At 41.0% G+C, this 14,417-nt stretch overlaps 1 protein-coding gene across 6 annotated transcripts in view; it reads right to left on the reverse strand.

The window, feature by feature from the left end:
- CTNND2 (catenin delta 2) overlaps nucleotides 1-14,417 on the reverse strand; it is a 924,887-nt gene that overhangs the window by 226,371 nt on the left and 684,099 nt on the right. The gene's annotated exons all lie outside the window — the stretch shown is intronic.

The following is a 14,417-nucleotide window of genomic DNA, read 5'->3' on the forward strand; positions in this document are numbered from 1 at the left end:
ACACAGAGCTCTGTATGGCTAATGCTGTTCGACACAACCTCTCCTTTCCATACCCCTGCACCCAATCTTCTAGACAGTGGTGTCTAGGTTGGAGTGGGCCTAGGGGGAGAAAGTGAAGATGGGCCTCCTTGCCCCCCATCTTGCTCCCCCTCCCCCATATATTTGTTGCAGAAAAACTGTAAGGACATGAGCAAAACAAGATTCTTAGCATGGCCTTTCTTTCCCTTCAATAAATATAATATTATACCCTTTTCATATATACATACACTTTTACACACATACTTGTGCACGCATATTCCCCAAGCTCAAAAACAATTTAAACATACATGCCTTGTACCGTGACCTGATATATGCACACATACAACCTTCGCAATGTTCCTATCCCTATTTGCTCATTTGTGCTCTCTCTCTGTCTCTGTCTCAAGTTTCTCACACACATATACACAAACATTTTATTCGCAAGCATGCGATCATGGGAGTTATGGTTTAGAGCTAGCACACCTCAGAAAGGGGGTGTGGAACCTACCAGAGTTGCTCCAAGGACTCTGGAGACAACAGGAGGCTAAGTAAGAAAAGACTTGACTTTTGAGGGCTGGCAAAATACATACACCAAAAACAACAAAATGAGCCATGATCAGAAGCAGCCCTATGCTTCCAGACATAAGAAATGAGAAGCATTGAAAATAACTCAAAGCATACTTCTGAGAGATTTATCACATGTTTTCATACAGCAGCTTGCACTAAAAACAATGGTACAAGTGCAGATACACTGCTGGAAAATTGAACATGTACCGAAATGATGATAGGCCTGGGTTTAAAGTTTAAATAGGTGATTTTGAAAGCGGGCATTATGATGTTATCGTGTACACAGAGGTGCAGCTAGGTAATTTTGGTCCCTGGACCTAATAGCTTATGGGGGCCCCCTTGAAAGATTAAATCCTCTCCCGGTGTGTGCGAGCGTGCACACACACACACACACTCTCCTCCGTCCCACCCCATCCCAGGATGCTCAGGAAAAGGTGAGAATTTTAAAATTATTTTTAGAAAAAATTCTGAACATGCTTCTCACTGGCCTGCAAATTAGTGGTGTGCACGGACCAGTCTGGGGCCATACAAAAGGCCTCTGGACTGGTCCAAAATTCCAGTGGTCCGGCGGGGGGAAGGGAGTGTGTCTTTAAGGGGGGGCCATAGTAGTCCCCCCCCCGCCGCTCTTCCCCCTCCGGTGCGGGACTTTCCAAAAAAATTCTTGGGGCGGCAGAGTTCCTCTCTGCCGCCCCTGCCCCCGTCGTTGTCTTCAAAGAGTTAAAGTAGAAAGAGCTGGCGCCATGCATATGCCCTTCGCAACGCGTGGAGCATACGTGTGACCCAGATCTCTGCAAGCAACCTCCCGGGCTCGGGTGTCCCTCCGCATAGCCCCCGATCCTCGCAGCCCCCACTGGCTCCATGACGGAACCAGCAGCTGTGTGAGCTGCAATTGTGATTGTCTGTGGGGAGAGCGGGCTAAGCCCGCTCTCCCCGCAAACCCTCTTAAGGCAGGTCTCACTGATCGTGAGACTCGCCTCAGAAGAAGAAGAAACACATTGGGATTTTCTCATGTATTTTGCTATGTAAGTCATTTTGAGAACTTTGCTGCTAAAAAAAGCAGTTTATAAATATTTTAATAATATAAGACAGATTAATTTAATGATATAAAGCAAAGACATAAGAACACACACACACACACACACACCCATGCACACACACAGATTAAGGCTATACGAGTGGTTTAGTATCTTCAAACCCAACAGTCAGCACATAATAAACCAAAAGGCAGGAAAAAAATGGAAACAGATCAATTTTGTTAGAGCATTTTTCTTCCCTCTTGTTATTTGTAAAGCTTTTAATACTTTTTGTAGTGACTGATTTTCTCGCAAGAAGGTATACTATAGGGGTGGGGAGGTTTTCTTACAAGTTTGTATTAGAATAGTTTTGGCTTACGCTTGGCACCTTGTTGTGCTGCTTTGAAAATGATTTATTTTTAGTTTAACCCCCTCCCCCTTTCTCTCTCACACACAGAGAGGGAAGAGTGTGTGTGTGTTTTGTGGGGGGATATCTCTCTCTCTCTCTCTCTCTCTCTCTCTCTCTCTCTCTCTCACACACACACACACACACACACACACACACACACACGTATGTACACATACACACACACACACCTAAACACTACAGTTCCAAAATGGGGTGGGAGGTAGGCAGAAAAGAAAGTAACACACTGGCTTTTAAATGCACACAGACTTCATACGGGGGTGTATGGATACAGCGATTTAAGCAAGGAGAAATCACACACACACAAAACAGGTAAGTTTGTTATGTTTACTTGCCCAGCTTTTCCTCGTGGTTGCTTCGCTCTGTATTTGCATTCAAATGCTGAGCAGGGGAGAAGCATAAGAGATGGAACTCCAGGAGATCCAATTAGGCAACTGCTGATGGTGCCATGAGAAGTCTGGACAGGAAGGGAAGGTAACACCCACCCATCCCATTTCTGCTAACAGCAGCAGGCGGGCAGGGGAGAAACTCCACTTTGACAGAGGGAGGCCATTCTTTTTTTAATGTGGGGACGTGGGGAGAGCCTCTGGGGCTCCCAGAAGTATCCAGGACTTTACAGACCCAGGGGCATTTGTCCTCCCTTGCTCCATAGCAGCTACACCCCTGCTTCTAGATCTGCACACTTACAACTTCCAGAACCTCTCAGCCAATTTGCCATACTCAGTAATGGAATAGAATAATTGAAAGAACAAATACTTTCACCAAGTTAAAGGATCTTTATGGCTCATGAAAGGAGGCACTAATAAACCAAGCTTTCTCTCAGAAAGAAAGTACCAGTCAGATCAGAGGAAGAGGCTATTCAGATTAATACATTTTAATACTTGCCATCCTGTTTCTTACATCCAAATTGGCCCTTTCTCTGAGCTTACCCTTATAATAGTAAATAACCTTTTATACAGAGTATCCCTTAGTACCAACATATGCAGGAACTTTCCCAGATGGGTGCAGGAAGTGCCTAAAGTTAAGCCATTCTGAGCACTGCACCAAAGTGCTATGTTTTAAGGATGTATAATGTGCAGTAATTGTGAGTTGTCAGGAGCAATACTGAATAATGCCATTGGCTGTATGAACAGCACCTTTTGTTGCCATTCTGACATCGCTATAAATGGTTCCCTTGTATGAACCCCCCCCCCCGCAACCTAAATATAGCGATGCTGTATTCAATCACCTTTTGGAAAAGCTTCTGATTACCTACTCCCAATCACTTGTTCTTAATCTCAAATCAGAGTGGCTGAAGGATGGTGAAATGATTTTTTCCTCTCCACTGTTTCAATCTGTGTTTATAAGTGAACTCCATTAAGAAGGAATTCTCACTTGCATTAGCACTGACTGGAAATTTATTGTAAACAACTCAGAGACCTAAGTTTTGGGCAGTATACAAATATGTTTAATTAATTAATTAATTAAATTAAACCTTTTACAAGGGTGTATCCCAAATATGTTTAATTAATTAATTAATTAATTAATTAAACATATTTTACAAGGGTGTATCCCAAATTAATTACAGATTAATTAATTAATTAATTATATATCCACCATAACACACATACACTAGTTTGGGATACACCCTTGTGCTCAGTATCACAACAAATACCACACCGATTCAGTACTCTCAGTTACTAATGCAGGATCCTCTTTTCAGTTAAGTAGTCCTCTCACCCACCCCACTGCATCTCTACCCAAACCTTCTCATTGTGCTTGTTGCTCAAGCTCTTTTACATGCAACTACCCATAATGTGTAATCAGCTCCACAGTATAAGCAAAGAGCATTGTTTAGGCCTTCTTTCTTCATTCAGAATGCTTCTAGGGATGAATAAATCTGGGACCAGCATGCGGTCTTGAATATGTGCACACAGGTAGGAGTGGATGCTATGAAATGTGACCTTGTTAATCTGGTGTAAGCGTGGTAACATCACACATGTCACTTATCAAAAGACAGAAGAGGGGGATGATGGGAAAATACAATGTGAGAGTATAGCAAAAACCTGCTTCCTTACATGTATAGTACAAGCTTCCCTCCCGCTCCCCTTTCAGTTGCACACACTGTCCAACAAGATGCCAATGGAGAGATGATATTTAATAGAGGCATGTAGACTCTTGGAATTGTGACTGTCTAGCCTATGTGTTTGTGCTGATCCTGCCCCAGTCCATGTATTATGGCTCACTCCCGTAGTAATGCTTCCTAGACTCTTCCCTTTTCAACATAATCCCGTTGCAGCATTATATCGACAGTGAGGCTGATCATGGTTATCTTTAACCAGGGCTTGCAAAATAGTTTCATAGCCTGTGCAAAGTTAATCTTGGTTAACATTAATATGGGTATAGATGTAATGCACTGTAGCAAAAACTGAAAGCGGAACAGTTTCACATAGAAAGCCATATGCTAATCTGTGGGGTGCTCCTGATTGGGAAATTTAACATCTGCACCAAGCTTATGTACAGACTGTTTCAGTCAGAAGGCTAAGATTAAAAGATGGCTTCAGAGTTGAATTATCTGCTTTCATTAAAATAAGCACAGTTTTCTTGAAAAGAAGCACATAAAAGCACTGGCAAAAAAGGAGAAAGAGTATGCCAACCTGTAAACTGACAGCAAAAGACCAGATATTAAACCATTTTCTCAATTAAGAGGAAATAAAAACCTCAATTAGAATAATAATGATTGTAATAAAAAATGAGCATGCTCCACAGGCTGTCATTCTAAGACAATGATTCTGTGGGAATATAAGGTAGATGAATTGCAAAATCAGCAAATCTTATAATGAGATTGTTTAATGTTGCAATTGTAATCCAGCTTTCAAGGGAACAGATCAGTTTAAGTTTCATACAACAGAGAAAAAAGTGGTGGTGGGGCAAAGCTCAAATCCTGCTTTTGAGAAAACCTTTACACTGGTTGGGGGTGGAGGAAGGGGACATTTACTTTGCTTATATTCTTGGCAATAACTTTGTGCTGGTGCTGATGATACTCCAACAGACACAGTTCAATCCATGAAAGAGGAACACGAGCATGCTCATCTCTCCCCTCCTCCCACAAACCTGCTGCACCAGCACCTAATTATAAATACTACTTTCAAGTAGTATTTGCACCATGCACAGAGGACAGGTTTAGAGAAATTGCCTGTGCTATTAGATGATGGTGCACTAGGGTGTCTGTGTCTGACAGGGAGGGAGGGAGGAAGAGGTGCATCTATGCTCCCTCTCCATGCATCTACAATGACTGATTCAGAGTATGATCTCAACTGGCCCTCTGCTTTTGTTATGAAAGACTGAGTTGTGGTAGGATTGAGCTGCATGTCCTACAAGGGCCCTGGCAGCTGTGATGTTGCTCTTGCCAAGGACTAAGCAAAATGATAAAAAGCCTCCTTGGGATCCTGCAGAAGGTAAAGGCAATGTATCTCTCTAAGCAGATACACAGCCTTCCCCACCCATTACTCCCACAGGGTCTCTAAGAACATAAGAACAGCCCTGTTGGATCAGGCACAAGACCTATCTAGTCCAGCATCCTGTTTCACACAGTGGCCCACCAGATATCTCTGGGGAGCAAGAGGTATGCGCATGCCCTCTCTCTTGCTGTTGCTCCCCAGCAACTGGTATTGAGAGACAACTGGTATTGAGAGACTCTGAGGCTGGAGACCGCCCACCTCCACCAGACTAGTAGCCATTGATAGACCTGCCCACCATGAATCTGTCTAAGCCCCTTTTAAAGGGATCCAAGCTGGTGGCCATTACCACATCCCATGGATTCCATAGATTAATTACGCACTGTGTGAAAAAGTACTTCTTCTTGTTGGTCCTAAATTTCCTGACATTCAGCTTCATGGGATGACCCCTGGTTCTAGTATTACAAGAGAGGGAGAAAAATGTCTCTATCCAACCTCTCCACCCCATGCATAATTGTATACACCTCGATCATGTCTCCCCTTAGTCGCCTCTTTTCCAAGGTAAAGAGCTACAGATGTTGTAGCCTAACCTCAAAAGTAAGGTGCTTCAGGACCCTGATCCTTTTGGTTGCTTTCTTCTGTACCTTTTCCAGTTTTACAATATCCTTCTTAAGATACGGTGACCAAAGCTGTACGCAGTACTCCAGATGTGGCCACACCATAGATTTGTATAAGGGCATTATAATATTAGCATTTTTAATTTGAATCCTCTTCCTAATGATTTCTTGCATGGAATTAGCTTTTCACAGCTGCCGTGCCCTGTGATGACACTTTCAATGAGCTGTCCACTATGACCCAAAGATCTCCATGTCAGTCAGTCAACGACAGCTCAGATCCCATTACCGTATATGTGAACTTGGAATTTTTTGCCCCAATGTGCATAACTTGCTTACATTGAACCACATTTGTCATTTTGTTGCCCACTCCCCCAGTCTTGAGAGATCTTTTTGGAGTTCCTCACAATCTGTTGTGGATTTCACTACCCTAAATAGTTCAGTGTCATCTGCAAATTTGGCCACTTCGCTGCTCACCCCAACTTCTAGATCGTTTATGAACAAGTTAAAGAATGTTGATCCCAGTACCGATCCCTGGGGGACCCCACTTCCTACCTACCTCCATTGTGAAAACTGTCCATTTATTCCTACTCTACGTTTCCTGTACTTCAACCAGTTACCGATCCACACATGAACCTGTCCCCTTATTCCATGACTGCTAAGTTTACTCAAGAGCCTTTGGTGGGGAACTTTATCAAAAGCTTTTTGGAAGTCCAAGTATAATATGTCAACTGGATCACCTTTACCCACATGCCTGTTGACACACTCAAAAACACCAAAAGGTTAGTGAGGCAAGACTTTTGCTTGCAGAAGCCATGCTGGTTCTCCTTCAGCAAGGCCTTTTCTTCTATATGCTTAACAATTTTGTCCTTAAGTTTCTGTCCTTAAGTAAATTCTGTCCTTAAGTAAATTCCATGAATTTACCTGGCACCAAAGTTAAGCTGACTGGCCTGTAATTTCCAGGATCCTCCCTGAATCCCTTTTTGAAAACTGCCTACTTTCCAGTCCTCTGGTACAGAGCCTGATTGTAGGGACAAGTTATATATTTTTGCTAAGAGATCGGCAATTTCACATTTGAGAGCCTTCAGAACTCTTGGGTGGATGCCATCTGGGCCTGGTGATTTGTTAATTTTTAGTTTTTCAAGACAGTTTAGAACATCTTTCCTTGTCACCTCAAATTGGCCCAGTTCTTCAGCAGCTACACCTGAAAAGCTCAATTTTGGAGAAGGTATATTTGGTTAATATCCTCCGCCGTGAAGACAGATGCAAATAACTCATTCAGCTTCTCTGCAATCTCCTTATCCTCCTTAATAATCCCTTCCACATCCTCATCATCTAAGGGTCCAATCAGCTCCCTGGCAGGTTTTCTACTTCTGATATATTTAAAGAAGTTTTTGTTACTCTCCTTGACACTTCTAGCTATATGCTCCTCAAACTCTCTCTGCATCCCTTATTGTGTCTTTGCATTTCTTTTGCCAGAGTATGTTCCTTCCTGTTCTTTTCATTTGGGCAGGACTTCCATTTTCTGAAGGAAGTCTTCTTCCCTTTTATAGCTTCCCTGACTCTACTTGTCAGCCACACTGGTGTCCTTCTAAACTTGGAGGTACCTTTCCTCCTCCTTGGTATACATTCCAACTGTGCTTCTAGTAGTCTAGTTTTAAGTAAGTTCCATGCTTTCTGGAGTGATTTGATCCTCCTGACTTTCCCTTTCAACTTCTTTCTTATCAATCCCCTCATTTTTGATAAATCTCTTCTGGCTTCTGGCCTTGGTATACAGACACCTAAACGCTGGGTCCCTCACCTGGTGTTGGCTTGTGCTATCCCCCGTACAATCATTTGACCTATTTGGCAAGCTGTCCTGTGTTTCCTTTTGCTCTACTCCTGGCTCTACTCTGTCTCCTTATGAATTATCTGAAACATGTTCACCCTCACACCTTAGGGGATTTTGCTGGCCAAAGCAGATACCACCCAGTTCCTGCAGGCAATCCCCCAAGCGTCATTTTAAAGGCTGCTCTGTGACTGTCTTGATTTTAAGAAGTACATGTCACCGCTCAGAGGTGTGGAATACACTAGAAGGCAAGAGTGACCAAGGTTTTTAGCCTACTTTCCAGTAGGCTTATGAGATCACCCGGCATTCTGTGTGTGTGTGTCCATGTGTGCCCCACTATCAACTTTGCAATGCCTGGACCAATATGAACCAAATTGGGTACAGTTGTAGGGACACAGGGACACCGGGACACCTCAATCGCACAGTTTGTGATGATGTCATCCACCCCGATCCAAGATGACAGGTGAGTAAACAATTGAGGCGCAAGTGGGCTAACTTGTGAACCGCCTAACTGATTTGAACCAAATTTGCTACAGCTGAAGGGACACATAGGGATGCCCAAATGGTGTGGTGTGTGATGACGTTATCCACTCCAATTAAAGATGGTGGCCACATGAACATCTGAGGCACAAGCAAGTTAATTTGTGGCCTGCCTAAATTATTTGAACCAAATTGGGCACAGCTGCAGTGAGTGACACAAAGGGACACCTCAATGGCATAATTTGTGATGATGTCATCCACACCGTTTCAAGATGGCAGATGCGTAAAATTTTGAGGCGCAAGTGGCTAACGTGACCACTTAACCGATTTGAACCAAATTTGCTACAGCTCTAAGGACACATAGGGACACCTCAATGGCGAAGATTGTGACGATGTCATCCACCCTAATTCAGATGACTGACATGTAAACCTTTGAGATGTAAGTGCTCTAACTTGTGGACAGTCTAACCAATTCAAACCAAATTTGCTACAACTGAATGGACACACAGGGATGCCCCAATGGTGTCATTAGTGGTGATGTTACCTACCCCGATCTAAGATGGCAGATGCATAATCTTTTGAGGTGCAAGTCCACTAACATGAGGAATGTCTAACCAATTTGAACCAAATTTGGAACATCTGTAGTGAGTTACACACAGGGACACCTCAGTGGTGCAGTTTGTAATGATGACATCCAGCCCAATCCAAGATGGCAGACACATAAACATCTGAGGTGTAAGAGATCTTACTTGTAGACCTCGATTTGCACCAAATTTAGATGTAGAAAGGATGTAGAAAGGAAAGTAGACTGATTAGTTCTTACTAGAACAACTTGCTATTTATATATGAGATGTCAGTCCATTGGATCAGTTGAATTCAGTGGGACTACATTAATTGAAGGAGTGAAGTATTCGGAGTAGTATATTCCTATTTAAGCAGGACCCATTTATTGACAAAAGCTGGTTACCAAATCCATACAACTGCAGAATTATCTAATGGAATAACATAATCAGTCTGGTATAGGATCTAATTGTTTTTACTCTTTTGATTTGTTGTGTGCAGAGCGAGCGTACACATACACTAAGGAAACATGGTTGAAAAGCACTGGAGTGCTGTTGGTCAGGCAAGTCCTCTCTTTTTTTTAATCTGGAATCCAGCTTGAGAATCAGAAATTGCAGAAACCTGCTCTCAAACTGGAAATCCTACAATGGATAGCACCCATCTTCATATGTAGCAGAAACTAATTTAAAATAATGACAAAGAAATAGAGATTAGAGAACCCAAGTTCTATGGCTTGAACAACTTGCAAGTCTAAAAGCCAAATACAGACCAACAGGCTTTGATCATCCTCACTGTTCCCTATAAGTCATGCGTGTGTGCGCGCACTCACAAGTTTTTGGATGTCGGCCCAGTTTATTTTAGATCCCGCTAAGGTTGAATCAGGAAGGCCCCATTCTGAATGCAGGTGCGCACACACTGCCTTATTACTGCCACTCAGAACCAAACTCATTCTGCACTGAGATAGAAAAAAAATAGAGGGACCACTGATCATCCTCTTTCTTTTCTTTTTTCTGTCTGCATGGAGTAAGATGCATAAAGCAAGTGGATGAAAGCAATGCTCCCACTTAGAGAACTGTTTACTACAGATGGAAGGGAGACAGAGAAATAGAAATGATAGTTCACTAGTCATCGGTCCCTTATTTTACAGAGAATCTGCTGGTACAATTGCTTTCAAGGGTGAAATTAATTTTCTGGCGCACAGGAATAAGTCATTGGTGTAGGAACCCTTTGGTGACCTGTTATATCATTGCCACTGATGGCTGACTGCCATTTTCCATCAGAATAAAAAGATGCTGGCATGGGGAACTATACAATTCAATCCTTTTGTAGGGTGACCTCAGTCAAACGAGTTAGATGGCTTTAAAACCACTAGGAATTGCTTCAAAAGACTGAACCTTGCGCTTAACAGAAGCTACTTAAAACAAAAGTTCTCAGAATTCTCTAAAAAGCTTGGTTTCTTCTCCACTTTTTGTTTCTTTTCTGAAAGGTTAAGCAAAGTGCCATTCCTCAAACATTCTGATTCTTCTTAGTTTAAGAGACTTGTCTTAAGCAGACAAGCAAACCTTCTAGACAAGTCTGTCATTTCATCACACCAGTTGAAATGTCTACTCATGCTTTCATCTATGCTCTTTTCACAGCAAGCACTGTATACAGAGTTATGTTATATAACACTTGGTTATTGCCTGTAACTGATGTATTTCTGCACCATGTACAAAATGATGAGCAGGCAGCAGAGGAAAGGGCCATATGTATTGAAGGACTCTGTGGTATTAGTGTCTGGGACAGGTTCTCCCCCTGCCTCTTTTATGATACAGTCATTTATTTTGTTTTATAGAAAATAGGAGTTGATGATCAGAAGATAACTGGGCTTTCTCAGCTGAGATATGAAATCAAGGATCGATGAATTCATGAAGGTTTAAACAACAACATTTCCTAAGAATTAAAATTGGTTTGGTCAATTAATATAGTTATAATTAATATAGGCACAGCTCCTTTTTTAATGTGATAGCATCTTTTGAGGGTGGGGGGAGAACCTGCACGTACAGAAATGATAAGTTTGACTCTTTAAAAAAAATAGGGATGAAAAATGCATATACAATTTTGGGACCCTCCGCCCACTCTTGTCCACCCCAAACAAACCACCATAATGCAGTTGACATATCATTTTTTTATGGTTTCATCAACAACAATACACAAAGAACAACACTCCACACTCATCCCAAATGGACAAGAAAAAGAAAATAGTGCTCAGGCAGCCGGACTGACACAAACCTCAGCTTGGCATTTGGAGTAGGTTTGTGCTGATAAAGAGTTTCAGCTAGCAGACAATTAACTGGAATGGCTTTGCTGCAGCCATTCAGAAGGTAACTGTATTCAACTAACTGCATTATCCCAAGCAAACTGTTAAACATTAGTTGATTAATGCCACCAGTGTTAATCAATACATTTAGTACTATGATTGTAATGGTAATTCAGACTATGACAATCAATATCTCATAATGGAGAACTGAACTTGCGATGGGGAGACCAGGGTTCAAAGCCTCACTCAGACATCAAGCTCACAAGCCTCCCATCTCAACCAAACCTACCTTTTAGATTGCTGTGTGAATAACATAAGAAAACTGTATACAACCCTAAACTGCCTGGGGGAAGGACAAGATATAAATGTGATAGGTAAGTAAATAAAATATACTCTTTCTTAACCTCTAGTGAAAATATCGTTCAAATGTGGCTTGTGCATGCCCGTATGAGTTTAGGACAGCAGTAGATATGAACCAGTAACTCAAGATATTTGTTTTGTTAGGGGTATGTGTATGTGTGTGCATGTGTTTGTGTGCATGTGTTTGGTCTACATCCAAGCTCTTATGCTTCTGGGTTAAGTCAAGGCTTGAAACAGTAGGCACATATAGGAAAATATAACTATCTGGACACAATGCATGCTTATTTCTGAATATTTATTGTGGCCCCAGCAACTATTGTCATATTAGGAAATGAAAGTGAGTACAGATGAAAATCTATCATGGACATTCTGGTTCTTTCCAGTTATTAGCAACCTAGTTAGTGAAGAAAAAGGTGGTTTTTTTTTAGTTGTTTTTTTTTAAGGTACTGACTATGTTTAAACACGGCAAAGAAATATAAATAGCCTGGATTTTCCCAATACAGCTTATTCTAATTGTAATAATTTAGTTCACTTAAATTATTCAGGCATCATTACAAGAGCTAGAAAGGAAAAATAAATAAATAAAACCCTTCAAACGAAATTCAACAAAAGCAAACGCAAGGGGTGTTTTGTGAATATGTAAATTATTTTTGACACCTAAGCAACCAGCTTGAGGCTTTGGCCCAGGAAATAATCATCATCTCTGCCAAATGTCCTTTAAATGTATTGGTATCCAGGAATCCAACCTGACAGCGGAGTCACCAAACAGGAACAATGTATTTTAAAACTCTTGTTATTGGGAGGGGGATTAATGTGGTCTTGTTTAAAGAGAAACCAGCAATTTAAAGATCATATTGAAGTGCGAAAGAACTTCTATTATATTACTTATTACAGTTGCACACATACTTTGAATCATTGTTACTGATTATAGAGGAAAAATTGATTTTGTTCTTATTTCCCCCTCTAACGGTGATTCTAGTGTAGTCATTTACTGCAAATTGCCCATCGAGGAAAGCATCTTAAAAATTAGAAAATATAGGTTCAGAGGGGGGGGAAAGACTGCAGTTGACATAAAGAGTTGGGCTAGAGTATTAGGATTAAAGTCAATTCAGTGCAACTGATGTGGATTTCAAATGGGGTTAAATTGATCCTAAAATAAAGCAGTCCAGGTTAGCTGAGTTGTAGATGTGATATATGTAATGGGTGTCAAAAAATGATGGACTCAGGTTCACATATAATGGGTGAATAGATTGCATGGCTACAGTTCACAGTTATAGGGAAGATGCTGTGACAGCAGATTTAAAACATTCTCCAATGTTCAATGTTGCTCTGTCTCACAAATATATACAAAGATGGTACCAACACTTTCTGTTCACTGTGGTTCTAGAAAAGGGTCCAAAAAAGCAACATTTCTGACAGTACATTAGAGCAATGAGTACTGTGTCATTGTTGTCTATGGACACAAATTCTAATTGCTCTGAAGAATAATTTTAAAAAACCCTGATATGCAGACTGGACATGTCAGCTCATCAATGGCTAGGTTCCTAAGAGACTTTTTAAAGTAAATTGGCAAATGAACAACTTTCCATCCGTACACTTGCCAGATGCCCGAAGGCTTCAGTCCAGCTCTAATAGGAAGGAGTTATGGATGTACAGTGAATAAATAGCAGCAATAGTTTAACTGCTTTTCCAGGAAAAATCAACAGAGAAATCAATCATTTAAATGAAAGACTAAGTAGAAATTGATAGGATTCTCCAGGAGATGGAGAACTGTAATAAGTACATTTAAGCTACATTAAACCAGTGACAAAAGTAGGACAATTACATACTTTTTCACCTTTTAATATATTGACTAAATTTCTTAATGACAGTTCATATGGACAAAAAGCCTTTATATGATTCTCATCAATCATCCCTAAGTACACATTTAAAAGTACTTTGTACAAACCAGAGTTCCATAAACATCATCCTGTCATGAATTCTGTGATCACAATGGCATTTTTAGGAGCCGGCCCATAGTAGGAAGATACTGCTCAGTGCCCAGACTAACCCTTTGCTGACACACCAGGGTTTTCCATAGTGCAGGGTGGGAGAAGTTATTTTTGGTAATCTCCCCTTCCCTCTGCAGCCTCCTGCACCTTCCAAAACTCTCCCCCCTCAGGCTTTCCCATCTCTCAGGGAATGGGGAACCCATCTACCTGGACTATAGAAAACCATGGCACATTGCTGGAGGGTTAGTCTGGATGCTGGCCAATGGCCACAGAGAGGAAGCTTGGTTAGCAACTGAAATGCCTCCAAGCAATTCTATAGAGGGAGTAAAGAGCAAAAGTCTTTTACTTTTGTTGAAATCATTATTTTGAGTGAAAGTAGATGCAAAGATGCTTGGGTGACACTCAAATAATAAATTATACCAAGGCATCTGACTGTTGAACGGTATCTTATTAAATGGGAATATTAAAAATAAGTTAAAATGAGGTAGTAGTAAATTTGACTTTGGTACTAAACAGCTTTTTAAAAGCCTATACATACATTGTTATTTGAGTGAGTTATATAATTTACATCAGTGTTATACTGGAAAGTATAACTAGCATATTGCCTCAGGCTTCTTCTCAAGTCACTGTTTAAATAAATGGTTGCATTTCTAGCAGACATGCCCATTTTTGACAAACTGATGAAGCACTACGTTAAAAGGCAGATTTTTACATAGCACTGTTAAAATACAGATGTTATCATAGCAAGAAAACACAAACATAATCCAGGACTATTAAATCTCTACTAAATCTCTGAAACAGATGCATGCATGACAGTTTTGA

Source organism: Hemicordylus capensis, chromosome 4 (genome assembly GCF_027244095.1).
Source record: "Hemicordylus capensis ecotype Gifberg chromosome 4, rHemCap1.1.pri, whole genome shotgun sequence".
Classification (NCBI taxonomy): domain Eukaryota; kingdom Metazoa; phylum Chordata; class Lepidosauria; order Squamata; family Cordylidae; genus Hemicordylus; species Hemicordylus capensis.